At 44.4% G+C, this 19,906-nt stretch overlaps 1 long non-coding RNA gene and 1 pseudogene across 1 annotated transcript in view; both read right to left on the bottom strand.

Annotated features, from left to right (window-relative positions):
• The window catches only part of LOC132217033 (uncharacterized), a 238,102-nt gene that overhangs the window by 13,329 nt on the left and 204,867 nt on the right, over nucleotides 1-19,906 (bottom strand). The window lies entirely within an intron of this gene.
• LOC132216362 (small ribosomal subunit protein uS5-like) lies at nucleotides 7,928-9,706 on the bottom strand (annotated as a pseudogene).

Below are 19,906 nucleotides of genomic sequence, written 5' to 3'. Positions count from 1 at the left end.
CCTCTGGGACGACTTCAGGCATACCAACATTCACATTATGGAGGTGCCAGAAGGAGAAGAGAGAGAGCAAGGTATTGAAAACCTATTTGAAGAAATATTGACAGAAAACTTCCCCTACTTGGTGAAAGAAATAGACTTATAAGTCCAGAAAGCACAGAGAGACACAAATAAGAGGAACACAAAAAGGCCCACATCAAGACACATCATAATTAAAATGCCAAGGGTCAAAGACAAAGAGACAATTTTAAAAGAAGCAAGAGAAAAGTAGTTACTTACCTACAAGGGTGTTCCCATACAACTGTCAACTGATGTCTCAACAGGAACTTTGCAGGCCAGAAGGGAGTGGCAAGAAATATTCAAAGTGATGAATAGCAAGGACCTACAACCAAGATTGCCCAGCTAAATTATTTAGAACTAAAGGTCAGATAAAGAGCTTCACAGACAAGAAGAAGCTAAAAGGAATCCATCACCACCAAAGCAGTATTACAGGGAATTTTGAAGGGTATTTTTTAAGAAGAGGAAGAGGAAGAAGAAGGAGAAGGAGGAGGGGAAGGAGGAGAAAAAATGATAAAAATATAAACAATAAAATACAAAATAGCAATAATACATATCTATCAAAAACTGAATCTAAAAATCAAAATAAATGAATAAGAAATCTAATGAACAAAATAAACTGATAAATAAAATAGAAGCAGAGGCGTGGAAACAGGAACAGACTGATGAATCTCAGGGGGAAGGGGGAAGTGGGGCAGGAATAGATTAACCAAAGATTATATATGTATATATGTATTACCTATGGACACATACAATAAAGTGGTGAAGGCCTGGGGCAGGGCAGGAATGAGGTGGAAGGGGGGCAATAGGGGTGAAAAGGAGGGCATCTGTAATACTCCTAACAATGAAGATTTTTAAAAAGAAAAAGAAAAAAAGAAAGATGGGCCCAGGGTCTTTAGTAGGGGGAATTTAGAGAGGCAGACCAGTGTCCCAATGTTATAATGATATGAACCAAACTGACCTGCTCAGACCTACCCTGACCAAATTATCACTGAATAAGAGGGAAAAGGAAATGGACATTAAGAAAAGATCAAGGAAATAGTAAATGGCCCAAAAAGACTTAATGTATGTATAATGGAAATGTCAAAAATAACACATGGAAAAGAATAAATAAATAGGAAAAAATTCCAGAGCAAAATAAATACCTGAGCATTTAGCATTTAGTTCGAAGTACTGGTGAGAAAGAATCACACCTGGAAGTGTCATGGAAAATCTGCTGAAATTTATCCTTGAGTACAGACAGAGACCTAAATATCTTTAAATAAGGAATTACAACACCATGTGTACCATGGTGTACTTTTGTACATAAGCATATATGTATGCATATAAGGAGAGTAAAAGAATTTGCAACAAAATGTTCAGCATGGTTGAAGAATTATAACTCTTACTTTAAATAAAGTAATATAACACAGGAATTTTAAAAGTTAATATGGCCGAAACCGGTTTGGCTCAGTGGATAGAGCGTCGGCCTGTGGACTGAAGGGTCCCGGGTTCGATTCCGGTCAAGGGCATGTACCTGGGTTGCGGGCATATCCCCGGTGGGAGATGTGCAGGAGGCAGCTGATCGATGTTTCTCTCTCATCGATGTTTCTGGCTCTCTATCTCTCTCCCTTCCTCTCTGTGAAAAATCAATAAAATATATTTTAAAAAAAATAAATAAAAGTTAATATGGATGGAGCTGGAGATTATTATGCCAAGCAAAATAAGTCATCAGAGGAAAACAAATACCATATGATCTCAGTTACATGTGGAATCTCATGAACAAAATAAACTGACAAAAACAGAACCAGAGGCATGGATACATGAAACAGACTGACAGATATCGGGGGTGGGGGGCGTGGCTGGGGGACAGATTGGATAAAAGAAGGTGAAGAGATTAAACCAAAGCACGTATAGTATAGCTCATGGACATAGACCACCATGTGGTGAAGGCCAGGGGACTGGAGAAAGGGGGTCAGGGGCTGGATGGAGGTGGGCAAAGAGGGGAGGGAAATGGGGGACATCTATAATAGTTAATATGCACATTTCAGGTAAGAAGCAGCACCTAATCATCTCAGACACCATTTTTGGATGTGTTACAGTGCCATTCTTTCCTCCTTCCCTAGGTATTTTTAAGGGGAATGGCAGAAGTAGTGAGGTAGAGAAGAATTATGAGACACCAGACCTTTCTTGGAACTCAAACTCTGTGTGACCTTGAGTGCGATGTAGAGTAGACCTGTCTGTGTCTATCGTCCATCATAGCTGTTTCTATGATTCTTAGTGGTATGTGTGAGTGCCTCAGATAATTGTTTGTGAGGACTAAGTGGACATAAGGGTAATGGTGGTGGTGGTTGTTTCGGGGTGGTGGTGGGGGTGGTGGTGGTGGTTGTTTTTAGTACCTATGTGGCTTTTTCTAAGGTTGTGTGATGATGATAAACTTGGGGGTAAATTATGTGATTTTGGCTTTGTTTTTTTGTTTTTTTTTAAATATATTTTATTGATTCTACACAGAGAGGAAGGGAGAGAGATAGAGAGTCAGAAACATCGATGGGAGAGAAACATCGATCAGCCGCCTCCTGCACATCTCCTACTGGGGATGTGCACGCAACCCAGGTACATGCCCTTGACCGGAATCGAACCTGGGACCCTTCAGTCCGCAGGCTGATGCTCTATCCACTGAGCCAAACCGGTTTCGGCATGATTTTGGCTTTGTGTTGTGTGTATGAATCTATAGGTGACTACTGTAGTGTCTCCCTAACTGCCTGATGGTGTAAGTCTGAGTGTAACGGTTTGTGTAAATGTGCTTTTATGCAAGTAAACGGGTTTACAAATAGCCACCCACAATCATAAGCTCCATTCACACAACCCCTCACCCACACAATTACATTGTCACATAGGCACGATCACGAATCCAGTCGCTGTCACAACAAACAACCAAATACATTCATTGCAGACACACTCTCTGGTTTCCTTCCTGCACACACAACATCCACTCTACCCTCCCAGGGCCGCTCACAGGCCTAGCACCACTGAGGCTCCTCTTGCCCAGCCCTGGGTTCCAGGATTCCTAACCTTTAGCATCCTCAGCAAGGGCTCTGGTCCAGCCTCTCTTTAGGATTACAGAGGAGGCCGCATGCCGAGCCCTTCTGCTCCTCAGGTCGGGAAGCCCTCACCTGCCTCCGTGCCGACCACTCCACCAACCTTCCTTCCCGAAGTAGCTTGGACATCTGTGTCCTCTGGGAAACGTGGTCTGAGAGGAAAGAGCCCGGGAGTTGTCTGCCGGACTTCCGGCTGCACCTGCCCAGTTTTAATAGGACCTGGAGGATGCTACAATCTCCCAGTTTCCATGGCTCAGGCCCGGATTTTAGGTCTGCATATGGGATCTCAGAGTCCTCCGACGAGGGATTTTAGGCCTGGCACGGTGGCTCACCCCACCCGTTTAGGGTGGACGCCTGCATGCAGTGGCTTAAGGGAATTGTCTGGTGCGGAGGGATCCAGCCTCTGGGTACGAGGTTTGTTTTCTGTGAGTCTACAAGTGTACAAGTCCCAGGGTGAGTATGATGAGATGGAGAGGATGTATGTGACACCAACTGTGAGGGTGAGATAGTGGATGTGCTGGACACCCGTGCGGGTTCACATTGACGAGCCCTGCCATGTGGTAGAAGGTGGTGTGTCTTACCAGTGAGGGGCGGTTTGAGACCCTGTGATTGATTACTGGCAACCTTGGTGGCTAGTGACCTTGTAACTTCAGGTGGGAGGCTGCTTGTGCTGGGCCTGCCTCTGACTAGCAGGAGGATTTGGTGGTGGCACATGTCCACAGGTGAGTTCCCTGAAGAAGGGAGGAAGCTGGTTTGTTGGGACAGGGGGACCATGGTGGGACCAGGAGGGACCCTGGTGGATGAATCACAGAATCCTGGGGCACCAGCGAGTGCTGGTCCTGAGCTGTACATGTGTTCGTGGGAGAGGTGACACTGTGTGTCTCTAAGTGTGTGTCAGAGACTGGAATTGACTGAGAAGGGTGGAAGCTAGTACAGATTAGCTATCAGAAGGGACAAATCTATGGTAAAGATTTTTAACTTTGCTGAGAGGCCAGAAACCACATTTCTAAGTGTGATGTGAAGAAATGTATCTGTGAGAACAAGTGGTTGTGTTTCTGTGTCTGAATCTTGTCACGTGAGTGAGATGTTTTACACTTGAGACTGTCACCGGGAGAGGACATTGAGTGCAATATGCACAGTATGTGAAAGTGGTTTGTGACTGTACCTCCCAAGAGTCTGGAAGAATTATATGACAGTGAAAGAGTGGGTGATTATAATGTTGAAACTTTGAGGTTGATGTGTGTGAGTTTTAACTGAGTATGATTGAGTGGGCCGATTATATAAGAGATTTGGTCAGTCTCTCACGGTTTTTGTGTGTTTGAACAGAACTTATACAAGTTGAAATTTGGATGGAAGACTGTGTGTGTTGTGGTCTGAATGTAGTAATTATAGGAGAAACTATGATATTATGAGTGTGTGAGATTATGCGGTGAAACCTATGCTAACCCTCACTTTACTTACCTCTAAAAAGATAATGATGGGTAAGCTTCTTGGAGGATCCATTTTACTTGAAAGTTAAACATTCAAGGGAAATTTTTAAAAATCTAAGAATAATTTATAATGATTTAAATAGATGAAAAAACTTATTGTGGTGAAGAATGCAAATGACTGTGAAAGATTCCCACCCCACCCCACCCCCCAAAAAATTCTGTTATAGGGTAACTGGGAGTATGGTTGGTATTCTTTGGTGGAAGTGAAATAGGTGGGAAGTCTGCCAAATTCTGACTAGATCTGTATGAGTGGAAGAGTTCTAAGTCAAGTGAACAAAAGCCTAACCTGAATAATAAAAACAGAGTCATGGCACTTCAGTCAATTCCCAGACTTGACCCCGTGTATATAGACACAAACCTCTTGATGAAAGAACCTGCTACCTTGCCAAAAATGTATACTGTTAATCCTCCCCCTCTCCATGTTTCCCAAAGGAACCTACAGACTTTAGCAGGATGACTGTACATTAAAGAAAAGCAAATAATAAGACCTTCCAGAGATTACCAGACACTGGCTCTGAACTGATGCTAATTCCAGGTGACCCAAAATGTCACTGTGGCCTACCAGTCAGAGACAGGGCATATGGAGGTCTGGTAATCAGTGCAGTTTTAGCTGAGGTCTGTCCCACAGTGGGCCCAGTGGTTGCCTTAAACCCACCCTGTGGGTTTTCTCCCCAATTCTGGAATGGGTATTTGGAATAGACATACTCAGTAACTGCAACTGTTAGATTCCCCACAGTGGTTCTCTGACCTGTTGAGTGAAGACCATTATGGTGGATCGGAGAACTGGAAGCTACTAGAACTGCCTCTACCTAGAAAAATAGTAAACTAAAAGAAATATACATTCCTGGAGGGATTGCAGAGATTAAGGCCACCATTAAGGACTTGAAAGATGCAGGGGTAGTGATTCCCACCACATCCCCATTCAACTTGCCTACTTGGCAAGTACTCCAGACTTATTGGTAAGACATTTGTGTGTCAGAGAGTGGGAAATAAATCCAACAAACCTTCAAAAATTACTACTTCAGTGAAATTTCTAGGGAACCAGTGGTGTGGGGTATGTTGAGATACTCCTTCTACGGTGAAAGATACATTGTTGTATTTGGCTCTACCAACACCCCCAGAAGAGGCACAAAGCCTAGTGGGCTTCTGGATTATGGAGGTATTTTCCTCATTTGGGTGTTTACTGAGTGACCTGAAAGGCTGCTAGTTTTGAGAAGGGCCCAGAACAAGAGAAGATTCTGCAACTCTGCAACAGGTCCAGACTGTGTGTTAGCTGCTTTGCCACTTGGGCCACATGGCCCAGCAGATCACTGGAAGTATCAGTGGCAGATAGAGATGCTGCCTGGAGCCATTGGCAGCCCCCCCTATAGATGAATCACAGTGCAAGCCTTTAGGATTTTGAAGCCAAGCCCTGTCTTCCTCTGTGGTTAACTACTCTCCCTTTGAGAAATGGGTTTTGGCTTACTACTGGGCCTTAGCAGAGATTGAACACTTAACCACACAGGCTACCAAATTATCAAGCCTGTTTTAATCCAGTCCTCTGTTCAGCTCCTCTATCCATTTTATAATTGGATTGTTTTGTTGGTGTTGAATTGCTTGAGTCATTTATATATTTTGGATATTATCCCTTTGTCGAAGCTGTTGTTTGCAAATATTATCTCTATTCGGTTGGTTGTCTTTTGTTTTATTGTTGGTTTCTTTTTCAAAAAAAATTTTTTTTTTTTTAAATTTCAGAGAGGAAGGGAGAAGGAGGGAGAGGTAGAAACTTCAATGATGAGAGAAAATCATTGATCTGCTGCTTCTTGCATGCCCCACACTGTGGATTGAGCCCCCAACCTGGGCATGTGCCCTGACCAGAAATTGAATTGATGAAGGGATTAGCAACAAAAAACAACAACAAAGAAAAACAACTCATAGACAGACAACAGTATGTTGAATAACAGAGGGAAAGGGATGGGTGGGGTGGGAGTAGGTAGAAGAGGGTAATGGGGGGATAAATGGTGACAGAAGGAGACTTGACTTGGGGTGGCCAACACACAATACAATATACCAATGAAGTATTATAGAACTGAACAATGGAAACCTATATATGTTACTAACCAATGTTGCCCCAGCAAATTCAATTAAAAATAAATAAAACACAATGATTCCATAATTAAGTGAGCAAAGGACGAGGACAGATGATTCACCTGAAACAAGATAAAGTTCAACAACCTTTTCAGTAAAAAACATGCAATTTTTAAAAAAATTTATCTTTATTTTTAAAAATATTACAGTTGTCTCCCTTTTTTCTCCATTGGCCATTTTCCATCAAAATAATAAAAATTCAGAGTGATAGCCAAGACTATAAATCAATACAATACTTTGGAAAGCCATTTGATAATATTATCAAGAGCTTTAAATTCTTTCATTTCCTTTGATCACACAATTTTATCTTTAGAAATTTATAGTAAGGCAATTATTCTGAACACAGAAAAAAATCAGAATTTACAACTATCTTGCCCATTTGCAGCATTATAATACCAAGAAATAGGGAGTATTGTCTTCTAACAAGAGAATGCTAAGGCAAATTACAAGCTGTTAAAGGATATTTATCAAAACTTTACAGTAGCCCTAACCAGTTTGGCTCAGTGGATAGAGCATCGGCCTGCGGACTGAAAGGTCCCAGGTTCGATTCTGGTCAAGGGCATGTACCTTGGTTGCGGGCACATCCCCAGTAGGGGGTGTGCAGAAGGCAGCTGATCGATGTTTCTAACTGTCTATCCCTCTTCCTTCCACTCTGTAAAAAAAAAAAAACAAAAAAAAACCAAACAAACAAAAAACTTTACAGTAATTAGATCATAAAATCATATGAAATAAAAAAGCAGAAAACAAAATTATATATTATTCAATCAAATTATGTAGAAAGAAAAGAAATGCATGTATAAAAGTTTGAAGAAACAAACGAAAATGTTAACAAGCATTGTCTTAGAGCAGTGATGGCGAACCTTTTGAGCTCGGCGTGTCAGCATTTTGAAAAACCCTAACTTAACTCTGGTGCCATGTCACATATAGAATTTTTTGATATTTGCAACCATAGTAAAACAAAGACTTATATTTTTGATATTTATTTTATATATTTAAATGCCATTTAACAAAGAAAAATCAACCAAAAAAATGAGTTTTCATGTTACCTCTGACACGCGTGTCATAGGTTCGCCATCACTGTCTTAGAGCAATGATATAATACCTCTCTCTCTCTCTCTCTCTCTCTCTCTCTCTCTCTCTCTCTCTCTCTCTCTCCATACATATCTCAGGCTTAATTCACTTTATTTTTCTTGTATAAAATTATGTGGTGTCCATAGCTGGAGCCTGAGTCCTCTGCACAGAAACTCTGGTGTGGGTCTTTACAAGAGGGTCAGTGAATTCTTGACAGGCTTTGGTGAACATGGTCTCTTTCCAGAGATCTGGGGTGAGATAACTGTAGGTCTTAGAGATGGCATAAAAGGTGGCCTTGGCTAAGTTGCCCAGGGTGATAAGTGCAGCCCCCTGGCCGAGGTATAGTAGTCATCAATACCAGCCATCAGCAGCAGCTTCTTGGGCACAGGGACCAAGACAATGCCAGTGCCCCTTGGGAGTAGGGACGAGGCACACCAGTACAGATCCACTGGAGCCAGTCATCTTGCAAGGAACTGTGTGGGGCTTACTGATCTTGTTCCCCCAGTTGCCTCGCCCCACAGGGACAATAGAGAGGTTGGCTGGGATGATGGCTCCACAGAATGCAGTGGCTATTTCCTTTGAGCACTTAACACCCAGACCAACATGTCCATTGCAGTCCCCAATGGCGACAAATGCCTTGAACCAGGTCCTCTGGCCAGTATGTGTCTGCTTTTGTACGGGCATAATCTTCAAGACCTCATCCTTGACGGATGCCCCAAGAAAAAGTCAGTGATCTCTGATTCCTTGATGGGCAAGGAGAATAGATAGATCTCCTCTAGGGTCTTGATCTTCATGTCCTTGACCAGGTGGCCCAGCTTGGTGACAGGGATCTACTCCTTGTCCTTGGCCTTGCCTCCACGAGCTCCACGGCCTTTGCCCCTGCCCTGACCCCAGCTGCAACCTCAGCCCCAGATGCCCCTGCCAAATCCTCCACAGAAGCCGCCGTGGCCTCCTATTCCAGAGCCCCTGGGGCCTCCAGGCCCTTCCGCAGCGTGGGCATCATCTGCCATTTGGTTTCCTCAGAAAAGAAGCCCTTTCTATATTTTTAAAATGTTTTATAATAAGTACATACCTAATGAGAAATTTTAACTTTTATTACTTATTTTAAAAACAGGTTGTCAGAGCCAGCACATGCACTGCACGGCTCTGCTGGTCTGACTGGCTTTGAGTCCATGTATTCTGAATTCTCCCATTTGACTACACCAGGGCAGGTTCCTCCTTGAACCCTGCCCACTGTACTAACTGTTGGGAACTTAGTCCACGTTCCTCCTTTACTAAGTGTGAGAGACACAGGTCAATTCTGGCAGTGGAGCAGATGGAGAAGCCATGAGAGGTTGTGGGTATATAAGAATGAGTCTTTATTGCAGAGGCCAGTGGCCACATAGCCATTAGACAAGAACAGTCCTTACATGAAAGTCCATACAGGCAAACAGCCGGACACCAGCTGGTGAATACATATCTTTCTCACATAGTAGCATTAATCTCTGTACCCACATTTAGTATCTGAACAGCCGCATGCTGCCTCTAAGCTCACCGTCTTACATCGTAGTAGTACTTGAGCTTTCTGGATCAGCAGTTTCTCCTGTCTCCTGCCCAGCTGCTCTCTCTCTAGCAGACTTCTTCACACACTCTTGGTCAGTAATCTGTCTATTACTCTAGAGACAAAGAAGGCTGGTTACCAACAGTGACATCAATCATTTGGGTTACAGAAGGCACAGTGTACCATGTGTCCTTGCACCCACTCATGGTATTTTGGCCTGATTACGGTTCCTAGACTCAGAGTCCTTGGACATCCTGATTAGGCTCATGCTCAGAGCAGCCTTTGGCCATTCTGGTGTATTGATAACAAGGCCTCTGTGCTCCTATTGGCCTTGACTATCCAGGGACCTGGCGTGCTTCCCACACAGGTTATTAGTTTAAAAGTGCACATATATGGTGAAGACTAAAACCATATAAAAATATGTCTGCCTGTGGACAAATATTAGGAAAAACACAAAAATATAAACAGTTGTTGCATTCATATCTGAGGACCAAAGTGATTTTTATTTATGTCAGTCCTCAAGACCTTGTTTGTGACCCCTTCATCCTACACACACACATAGTGAGATAATGTTGGTATTGATTTGAAGATGGCTGAATGCTCCCTCTGCTATGAAGAGATGAGTTTTATAGAGGAAAAGGGGCCGCATGCTAATGAAGTATGGTACCTATTTGCTTTGTTTAACAATGGACAGGTTACTTTGATTTTCTAAATTATATAAGTCATCCCATTCGATTGAATGCCTTATTGAGTGAATGACTATCCCATTGATTGTTATCATACTGGTCTTAGAGAGCACATTCTACTGTACCTGGAAACAGGACAGCACAATTACCCTAAATTGTTTTAGTGGCCACAGGTGGTGCATTCCAGCTGACTCAGTGGTCCCGAGACCAGGATAGCACAATTACTCCAAATTGTCCTGACAACTCAGTGGTCGGGAGACCCGAGGGCTCTAGATAATGTGTTTCTATCAACTCAGTGATCCGGAGACCCAAAACTGTAATTTAGATAACATGCCTAAGTTTAACCCAGGTTACCCAAGGACTCTAGATAATGTATTTCTGTCAATTCAGTGACCCCGAGACCCAAAACTGTAATTAACATGCTTAATTCTGCTTCTGAAATCTGCTTTTTTGGGAGCCAGGTGCCACATTCCAAACCCTGGGATGTAATCAATACCTTTGTGATTTTTGCCTATATAAGTCTGGTTTTGCCACCATCTTATTGCTATGAGATTTGGGAATGGCCCCTCATAGTCCTGGATTGCAATAAATGTGACTCTTTAATTTGACTTCTTGAGGCGTCCTTCTGTGATTCGTGGGGTACATTACAACACTAACCTGCCAAGCTCAGGGAAGGCCTACGTGATGGCCTTGCAAACTAAGACACCTAAAGCAACCACAAAGGATGGTCTGTATGTTGGGTAGTAAGGTCCTAGGCTGGTAAATTCCCTGACAAGGGTCAACTTTGATCTTAACTGAGCCTATTTTTTTTTGCATCTACGATAACATACCTTTGGAATGTTGGGATAACTTGTAATTTCCCTTTTTCCAGACCCTTCAGAGTACAACCAATGTACCAGGGCACCAGGGTGGAGACCAAAGATTCCCTCATTGTTATTGTTATCTTTTTAATTGTTGACTGTTTACTATCCTGTACCCACCTATGTAAAAGTAGCATGTGTCTATCATTTTACTTTTTATCCAATCCCAGAAGTTTCCTGCTTTGCTTTCTCCCACCTCCCTAATCTATTACCAATAAATTTTATGTAACCAACTTACATCTCCTCCTTTGTTGGTAATTTATAAAAACAGATGGCACACCACCATTCTTTGGAACATTATCCCAATCCATTGAGATTGTGTTTCCTGGCAATTATTGACAGTTTAATTGTCAAATAAACTCACAAAAATTCTTTACAGGTTGGAATGTTTTTTACATTAACAGTCCTACAACCAAGTCATGGCCCTAGAAATTATGAACAATGAATGCTCAGGAATATTAAATCAAGCAAGTCTTCTCTGAAGTCTGAGTTAAGGTTGGTCCAGACAGTTGGGAATTTCATTTCTGATCACTCTCCAAAAATTTAAAAGCATGGTCTTTTTAATAGGTCGTCTATCAGAACCTATTACTACACTGAAAGTGTTAGACAGACATGAGCAGAGCAAGGACGATAGGCCAGGTACAGAAACTCACGAGGGCAGAACACTCCAGATGCCCAGCAAGGGGCAAAACTGGGAAAACAAGAATCTCGCCCTCAGGGTAAGCTGTCCTCCCCTAGCATATCATTGGTCATGCGGTTTGGACCCCGGATCTTTCATATCGCTGGTCAGGCAGTGTAGACTCCCTGACGTTTTCCTCCCTAAAGATAACATCAAGGCCTCAGTTGTATTTTAGCACCAGGCCCAGAAAAGCAGCAAAACCAGACAAGTGACTCCACGGCTGCCTCAGGATCAGCTACATTGACTAATGACCCCCTGCCTGGCACCGGCCAATCAGTGGAGACAAGGATCCTGAAAGAGCACATCTGTAGAGCTGATGAGTATTCTAAGACCCGCCCCTGAGACTTCCCCTAAGATTTCCTCCTGCAAGAAAGAGATATATAAGCTCAGGACAAAGGACCCAGTGGCTCTCTCCCTTCAAGGAGCATGCCTGTGCCATTCCCCCACAGGCATGTAGCCCCTAATTTCTAAGATAACCCATGATACTTGCATCCAGGGGAGCAATGGGCAGTGGCAGCTCGTCCAAAGCAGTCTAGCCCAGGCTTTCCCGTTGCTTCTTCTGTGCCCTTCCTTGTTTCACTGTCCTGTGTATATTTTTGCTGCACCATGGATCCAATAATCTTTGGCTCAGTGCTGTATAACCCTTCCCTTTGGATATTCCCATCTCCCATCCCCTTTTCCTTAAATAAATTCAATTTTTCTTTAATCACCATATAAGATGGCTTTTTAGTCTGCCTGTGGCACCACCGACTTTAACCTTTCAGAAAGGATCCCCAAGAAGCCAAAGAAAGAAAAGTCCCAACACATATGAACACACTCCTGTGCATAAACACATGTATTCTCAGATAATAGGATCAACTGGGTTTGGCTGCAGCAAGGACATGACCATCTTAGAAAGTGCTGGCTTTTTACCTTTTGACCCAGCTGAACAGTAGTAGCTACTTTTAATTTTTGAATAATGAAATTTTGCCAACCTAAAGTTGCCTTTGATTTTTTAGCTGGTTATTAAGAAACAAAAGATTCTAAAACTAAAAATGGAACTCCCATTTGACTCAGTGATCCCACTTCTAGGAATATAGCCCAAGAAACTAGAAACACCAATCAGAAAGGATATATGCACCCTATGTTCAAAGCAGCACAATTTACAATAGCTAAGATTTGGAAATAGCCTAAGTGCCCATCAGCAGATAAGGGGATTAAAAAACTGTGGTAAATCTACACAATGGAATACTACACTGCTGTAAAAAAGAAGGAACTCCTACCATTTGCAACAGCATGGATGGACCTGGAGAGCATTATGCTAAGCCAGTGGTTGGCAAACTCATTAGTCAACAGAGCCAAATATCAACAGAACAACGATTGAAATTTCTTTTGAGAGCCAAATTTTTTAAACTTAAACTATATAGGTAGGTACATTGTTATTCACTTAATTAGGGTACTCCTAAGCTGGCTTTTGCTAAAAACGTCCTCAGTCTGATTCAAGTACGTTCGCTGAGGTCGACCCCTTCCAACTCTCCCATCCACACTCGTCTTGTATACCTGTTTCAGATAGACAGGTGTGGATGGGAGAGTTGGAAGGGGTCGACCTCAGCGAACGTACCTCAAAACAATGTACCTCCCCCGCGCTGCGATTCCCACGGCCTGCCTGCACCTCGTCTCCCGTTGCCCAACCGACCTGACACCCCCCACTTCTTCTAACGCCACTTCTTCAAAATAGACTCGCCCAGGCCAAAAACCAACTTCTGCGCATTGGCCACGAAGTTTCAATCGCACTGTACATGTGCGCCCGCACGTGGTATTTTGTGAAAGAGCCACACTCAAGGGGCCAAAGAGCCGCATGTGGCTCACGAGCCGCGGTTTGCCGACCACTGTGCTAAGCGAAATGTCAGTCAGAGAAAGATAAATATCACATAATCTCACTTATTTGTGGAATATCATGAACAACATAAACGGATGAACAGAAACAGATCCAGAGACAGAGAAGCATCAATCAGACCATCGAACCTTAGAGGGAGAGCAGGGGAGGATGGGGGGAAGGGTGAGAGAGCAAACAAAGGAATTGTATGCATGCATATAAGCCTAACCAATGGACACAGACACTAGGGGCGTGAGGGCACGAGCAGAGGGGGCGGGGGGCAATGGGGCGATAAGGACACATATGTAATACCTTAATCAATAAAGAAAAGAAAAAGCAAAAGATTCAGAAATAACCTTTGACTCTTTCTCCTTTCCTGCCTAAGCGATACAGATGGAGAACACCTGCTTCAGGAGGAAAACTTAATCACCTTAGCATTAGACTGGAAGCTCCAAGTGTGTTTACTAGATTCCCACTTTGTCCCATTGTTCCTAAGTCACCGAGCCTCAGGACCAGCTTTTACCTCCCAAGTCACTCAACAGGACCGCTTTCAAGCCTTCACCAACCAGCCTCTTGGGGAAATCATGCTGCTGGGCCCCATCGCTCCAACCATGAGAAATCTATACAGTGCTCCAGCGATTCCTATCAAAGTCCATCTCCCTATGAAGTTGACATCCCCCCTCTGCAGGGAGTAACTACAGAAGATATGACCTTCATCTCTATTCCATAAAACAAAAAGCTGGAATATTAGGTCTGATCAAATAATTGATTCAATATCCCCTCCCTGGGTAACTGACCTTTAGACCACATTCCACTTGCTAATGCCATTATCATTCCCCTCCGGACCCACCCAGAGAATTCTCTACCCAGAAAAAGCCACCTACTTTAAAATCTCCAATTCCCCATTCCCGGGTGCTGGCACCATTTTGGGTCTCAGCCCCTATGGTTTTCCAGATGACCTCATCTATACTAATAAAAGGGTAATATGCTAATTAGACTGGGAGACCTTACAGATGACCTTCTGGACCTCCCTCCAGACAAAGCCATGGCTGGGAGGGCTGAGGCAAGCTGCCAAGGCTGGGAAGGGCCCATTGCAGAGCCCCAGCCGGGTGGGCAGGGCCTCCCTCTGTGCAGTATTGATCACAGAGCCCTGTCAGGGTGGGCAGGGCAGGTAGGGCCTCCCTGTGGGCGGGGATTAATAGCGGAGCCCAGGCCGGGTGGGAAACACCTGCCTCTGCTCTGCATTGATCACAGAGCCCAGGCCTGGTGGGCAGGGCCTCCCTGTGGGTGAGGATTAATGGCAGAGTGCAGGCTGGGTGGGAAACACCTGCCTCTGCTCTGACATTGTTCCCAGAGCCCCAGCATGGTGGGCAGGGCCTTCATGTGGGCAGGGATCAATGGTGAGCCCAGACCAGGAGACCTTCCAGATGTCCTTCACGACAAAGCCTGGGGCTTGGCCAGCCTGCAAACTTCCCCCAAACGGCCCTCAACCCCCTAGCCCAGGCCGGCTACGCCCCCCAGTGGGGACCCTCACCCTGATGATGCCGTGGCCAGCCTGCAAATGGCCCTCAGGCCTTCGTCCAGGCTGGCCATGCCCCCCACCGGGGACCCACACTCTGATCTGGGACCCCCTGAGGGAGCTGATCAGCTGGCCTCCTCCCATGCACCAGGCCTCTATACTAATAAAAGGGTAATATGCTAATGAGACTGAGAAATCTTCTGGACAAAGCCATGATGGTGGGGCCAAGGCAGAGGCAGTTAGGGGTGATCAGGCCAGGAGGGCAGGGCAGTTGGGGGTTATTAGGCAGGAGGTGCAGTTGGGGGCAAGCAGGTCAGAAGGAGGGTCAGTTGGGGGCGAGCAGGCCGGCAGAGGTTGCAGTAGTGGGTGAACAGGCCAACAGTGGGGGTAGTAGGGGGTGAGTAGGCTGGCAGGGGTGGCAGTTGGGGGCAAGCAGGCTGGTAGGGGGGCAGTTGGGGGCAAGCAGGCTGGTGGGGGGGGCAGTTGGGGGTGAGCAGGCCGGCAGGCAGAGTGGTTAGGGGCCATCAGGCAGGCAGGCAGGTGAGTGGTTAGGAGACAGTGGTCCCGGATTTTGAGAGGGTATAGGCCAGCAGGGGGGCAGCAGTTGGGGGCAATCCTGTGGGATTGGGCCTAAACCGGCAGTCAGGCATCCCCCAAGGGGTCCCAGATTGGAGACGGTGCAGGCTGGACTGAGGGACACCGCCCCCCCCCCCCCCCCGCCGCCACACGAATTTCATGCACCGGACCACTAGTAAATTTATAAGCCCTTACCACTTTGGCCTCATGTGTTCCTCCTTCAGCAACCCTAACAGTTGCCTTACTGTCTTTGTAATTTTCATGCTTATGCAAATTCCCATGCATATTATTAAAAATTTGATTTTCGGTCAATGGTACATGCCTGGGTTGCGGGCTTGGTCTCTGGTAGGTGCTGTGCAGAAGTCGTCCAATAGTGATTCTCTCTAATCATTGATGTTTCTATCTCTCTCTCCCTCTTCCTTCTTCTCTGATATATATATATATATATATATATATATATATATATATATATATATATATATATATATAATTTTGAAATATATATAATTAAAAAAAATTTTTTTTACTTTATTCTGTTTTAAAAAAATGGGCAGACGACCTGAACAGACACTTCTCCCAAAAAGACATACAAATGACCAACAGATACTGGTATATGAAGATGTGCAACTTCACTAGCTATTAGGGATATGCAAATCAAACCTACAATGAAATACCACCTCACACCTATTAAAATGTCTATTATTGTTGCCTATGGAATTTGTGTTCTTCCACGGGATCACAAAAAATGCATTCCATGGACACACAAATGGGGAGACTGTGGTGTGGCAAGATTTGTTCTGGTGGAAATTATTTAATAGTAAAACGATTTTGAGAGAGAGAGAACCAAGATGGTGGCATAGGTAAATGCCTGTAATCTCTGCCTCCCACAATCACATCAAAATTACAACTAAAATATAGAACCACCATCATTCAGAACCGCCTGAAAGCTAGTCCTACAACTAGAGAAGTGAAGAAGAAAGCACATTGAGGTAGAGGGGCAGAGTTGAAGAACAGGCTGGTCCAATATCTACCTGTGCCTTTTTTTTTTTTTTAATTTGGGAGGGAGATCATCTCTGTGGAGACTGACTATGAGGAGCAAGGGGCCCCACATCAGACCCCCAGCCCAGGGTTCCAGAGCTGGGAAGAGAAGTCCCTGCAACTACAGGCTGTAAAAACCAGTGGGGATTGTGGCTGAAGGACACAGAGGCTGCTGGAAACCCAGGTATTCCATTTAAAGTGCCAGTGCACAAACTTAGAATCCCAGCATTGGGCAGCTTTGGGGGACCCAGACACATATGGAATGAACTAGATTATCTGTCATTGGGGCAGGAACTTGGGGGCAGCTTTCTCTCAGAGGTGCTTGCAAGGGTCATTTTTCCTGTGCTGGGACCTCCCCTGTTGCAGGCTGACTTACAGCCGTATTTGAGTTTCCATCAGTGTGACTCACACTGTTCGCTCTGCCCTGGTGATTCCTTGAAACCCCATCCCATCCAATTTGCAGCCCCACCCAACCTATTTGCAGCAGCTTTCCCATATGAATGGTCTGTCTTGGCTCAGGCTTAACACTTTGCTAAAATCTCTCAAACAAACTTCAGCTGGTATAGCATGCCCCAAACCTATCAATCAAAGGCCCAAGACTCAGCACTTGCACCAGCCTGCCTTGCTTCACAGCTGGGCCTCACCTGGGCACTTCCAAGCCCAATACAAATAGCAGCCATCTGCAATTTCTTTGTAGCTCCTGCTAGGTGCCCCCAGGCAGTGGCTGACTTTGCACCTCCCTGGAGGCCCCAGAGCCAGTGCATCCAGTGGACAACTTCAGACCATAGCAGATTACAACTCCACACATCCACAAGTGACACACTCAAGAGGCAGACTCAGTCAGCACCAAAGTCCCACTGAAGCAAGTCCTGCTCCATAGGGGTATCTCCTGTACAGCAACTCTCCTACTGTAGTTACAGCTGGTCCTCATGGCCAGTTGGGCTGAAGGTCAATTCCTCTCAGTGATGCCAATAGCAATCAAGGCTCAACTACAAGACTATGCACACAGCCCACACAGGGGCACACAGAGTGCCCAGGAGACTGGGGAGGCTGAACAACTGGGCCCTATAGGACACTTACTACACAAGAGCACTCTACACAAGGCTGAACAACTGGGCCTTATAGGACACTTACTACACAAGGCCACTCTACCAATTCCATAGCAGTTCTATCTAATACATAAAAACAAACATGGGGAAGCAGCCAAAATGTGGAGACAAAGACATATGTCACAAATGAAAGAAATGGAAGCAAGCAAACTACTGGATACAGAGTTCAAAACCATCATTATTAACTAACTCAAGGATCTGAATGAGACTTTCAGGGATCTTAGTGAGAATGTCAAAGACATAAAGGATCAGTCAGAAATGAAGTATACACTAACTGAAATAAATAATAATTTACAGGGATTCAACAGTAGAATAGAGGATTCCAAGAATCAAATCAACGATTTGGAATATGAGGAAGCAAAAAATACCCAATCAGAGAGCAAAAAGAAAAAAGAATCCAAAAAAATGAAGATAGTGTAAGGAGCCTCTGGGACAACTTCAGATGTACCAACATTGACACCATGGGGATACCAGAAGGAGAAAAGAGAGCAAGATATTGGAAACCCATTTGAAGAAATAATGACAGAGAACTTCCCCTACCTGGTGAAAGAAATAGACTGACAAGTTCAGGAAGCATGGAGTCCAAAACAATAGGAACCTAAAGAGGCCCACACCAAGACACATCGTAATTAAAATGCTAAGGGTTAAAGACAAAGAATCTTAAAAGCAGCAAGAGAAAAGCAGTTATCAATAAGGGATCAGCCCTAGCCGGTTTGGCTCGGTGGATAGAGTGTCGGCCTGTGGACTCAAGGGTCCCAGGTTCGATTCCGGTCAAGGGCATGTACCTTGGTTGTGGGCACATCCCCAGTGGGGAGCGTGCAGGAGGCGGCTGATCGATGTTTCTCTCTCATCGATGTTTCTAACTCTCTGTCCCACTCCTTTCCTCTCTGTAAAAATTCAGTGAAATATATTTTAAAAAAATAAATAAATAAGGGATCATCCATATGACTGTCAGCTGATTTCTCAACAGAAACTTTGCAGGCCAGAAGGGAGTGGCAAGAAATATTCAAAGTGATGAATATTTAGGATCTACAACCAAGATTATCCTATCCAGCAAAGCTCTCATTTAGTACTGAGAGTCAAGTAATGAGCTTCACAAACAAGAAAAAGCTAAAGGAGTTCACCACCACCAAACCAATATTACATGAAATATTGAAGGGTATTCTTTAAGAAGAGGAAGAGGAAGAATAAGAAGAGATTAAAAAAAAATATGAACAATAAAATGGCAACAAATAGCTTACATTTGAATCTAAAAATCAAAATAAACAAGAAATCTAATGAACAAAATAATCTGGTGAATAAAATGGAATCAGAAGCATGAAAGCATGGAACAGACTGATGAATCTTAGGGAAGGAGGCCAGTATGGGAGCAGGGAGCGGGCCTAAGCCATCAGTAGGACATTCCCTGAGGGCTCCCGGACTGTGAGAGGGGGCAGGCTGGGCTGAGGGACACCCCCCCCCCCCGCACCCCCCCCCCCGCCACCAGTGCATGAATTTCATGCACCAGGCCTCTAGTTTGCCAATAAAGAAAGAAAATCATATGCTGAAAAAATAAAGTATTTTGGAAACAAATAGAAAATTCCAAAGCACCTTAAATATGACTTATTTTTATTTTTTGTTACATCTGCTTTTTAAAAAATACATTTTTATTGATTTCAGAGAGGAAAGGAGGAGAGAAACACCAGTGTTGAGAGAGTCATTTACCCACTGCTTCCTGCATCCCTTACTGGGAATCCAGCCAGAAACTGGCTCAAATCCAACTGTGGCCTTCTGGTTCATAGGTTGAGGCTCAACCACTGAGCCACACCTGTAGGGCTTAAATATAACTTTTAGTTGTCACAACTATTATTTCCTCCTCCGGAGAGCTCACTGGGAGGATAAAGATGGGGAGCGAGACAACAGACCTTTCTTGAGACCCAGATGCTCCACTTTCCCTTCCCAGACCAGGGGAGTGCTATCAGAGGAGACTAGGGCTTCGAACTCAACTCCAGTGCTCCCACATATGACTATGTGACACAGAGTCTACAACACAAATGGACAGTCTTCCCAAATCCACACATACACTGCTGCACAGTCCCACGCCCACCATCAGACACACAGTAACACCTCAGTCACAAAACTCTCCCTCCCCTCCCCACACAGTGCTGCTGAGTCACAATCCCCACCGGGACTCAGTCACCAAAGAACAGCCACAAAGCTCTCTATACCTACACAAAGAGGAAGAC

This window comes from Myotis daubentonii, chromosome 15 (assembly GCF_963259705.1).
Source record: "Myotis daubentonii chromosome 15, mMyoDau2.1, whole genome shotgun sequence".
Classification (NCBI taxonomy): domain Eukaryota; kingdom Metazoa; phylum Chordata; class Mammalia; order Chiroptera; family Vespertilionidae; genus Myotis; species Myotis daubentonii.
The sequence above is the reverse complement of the archived record's forward strand: the minus strand, read 5'-3'. Positions and strand labels throughout refer to the sequence as shown.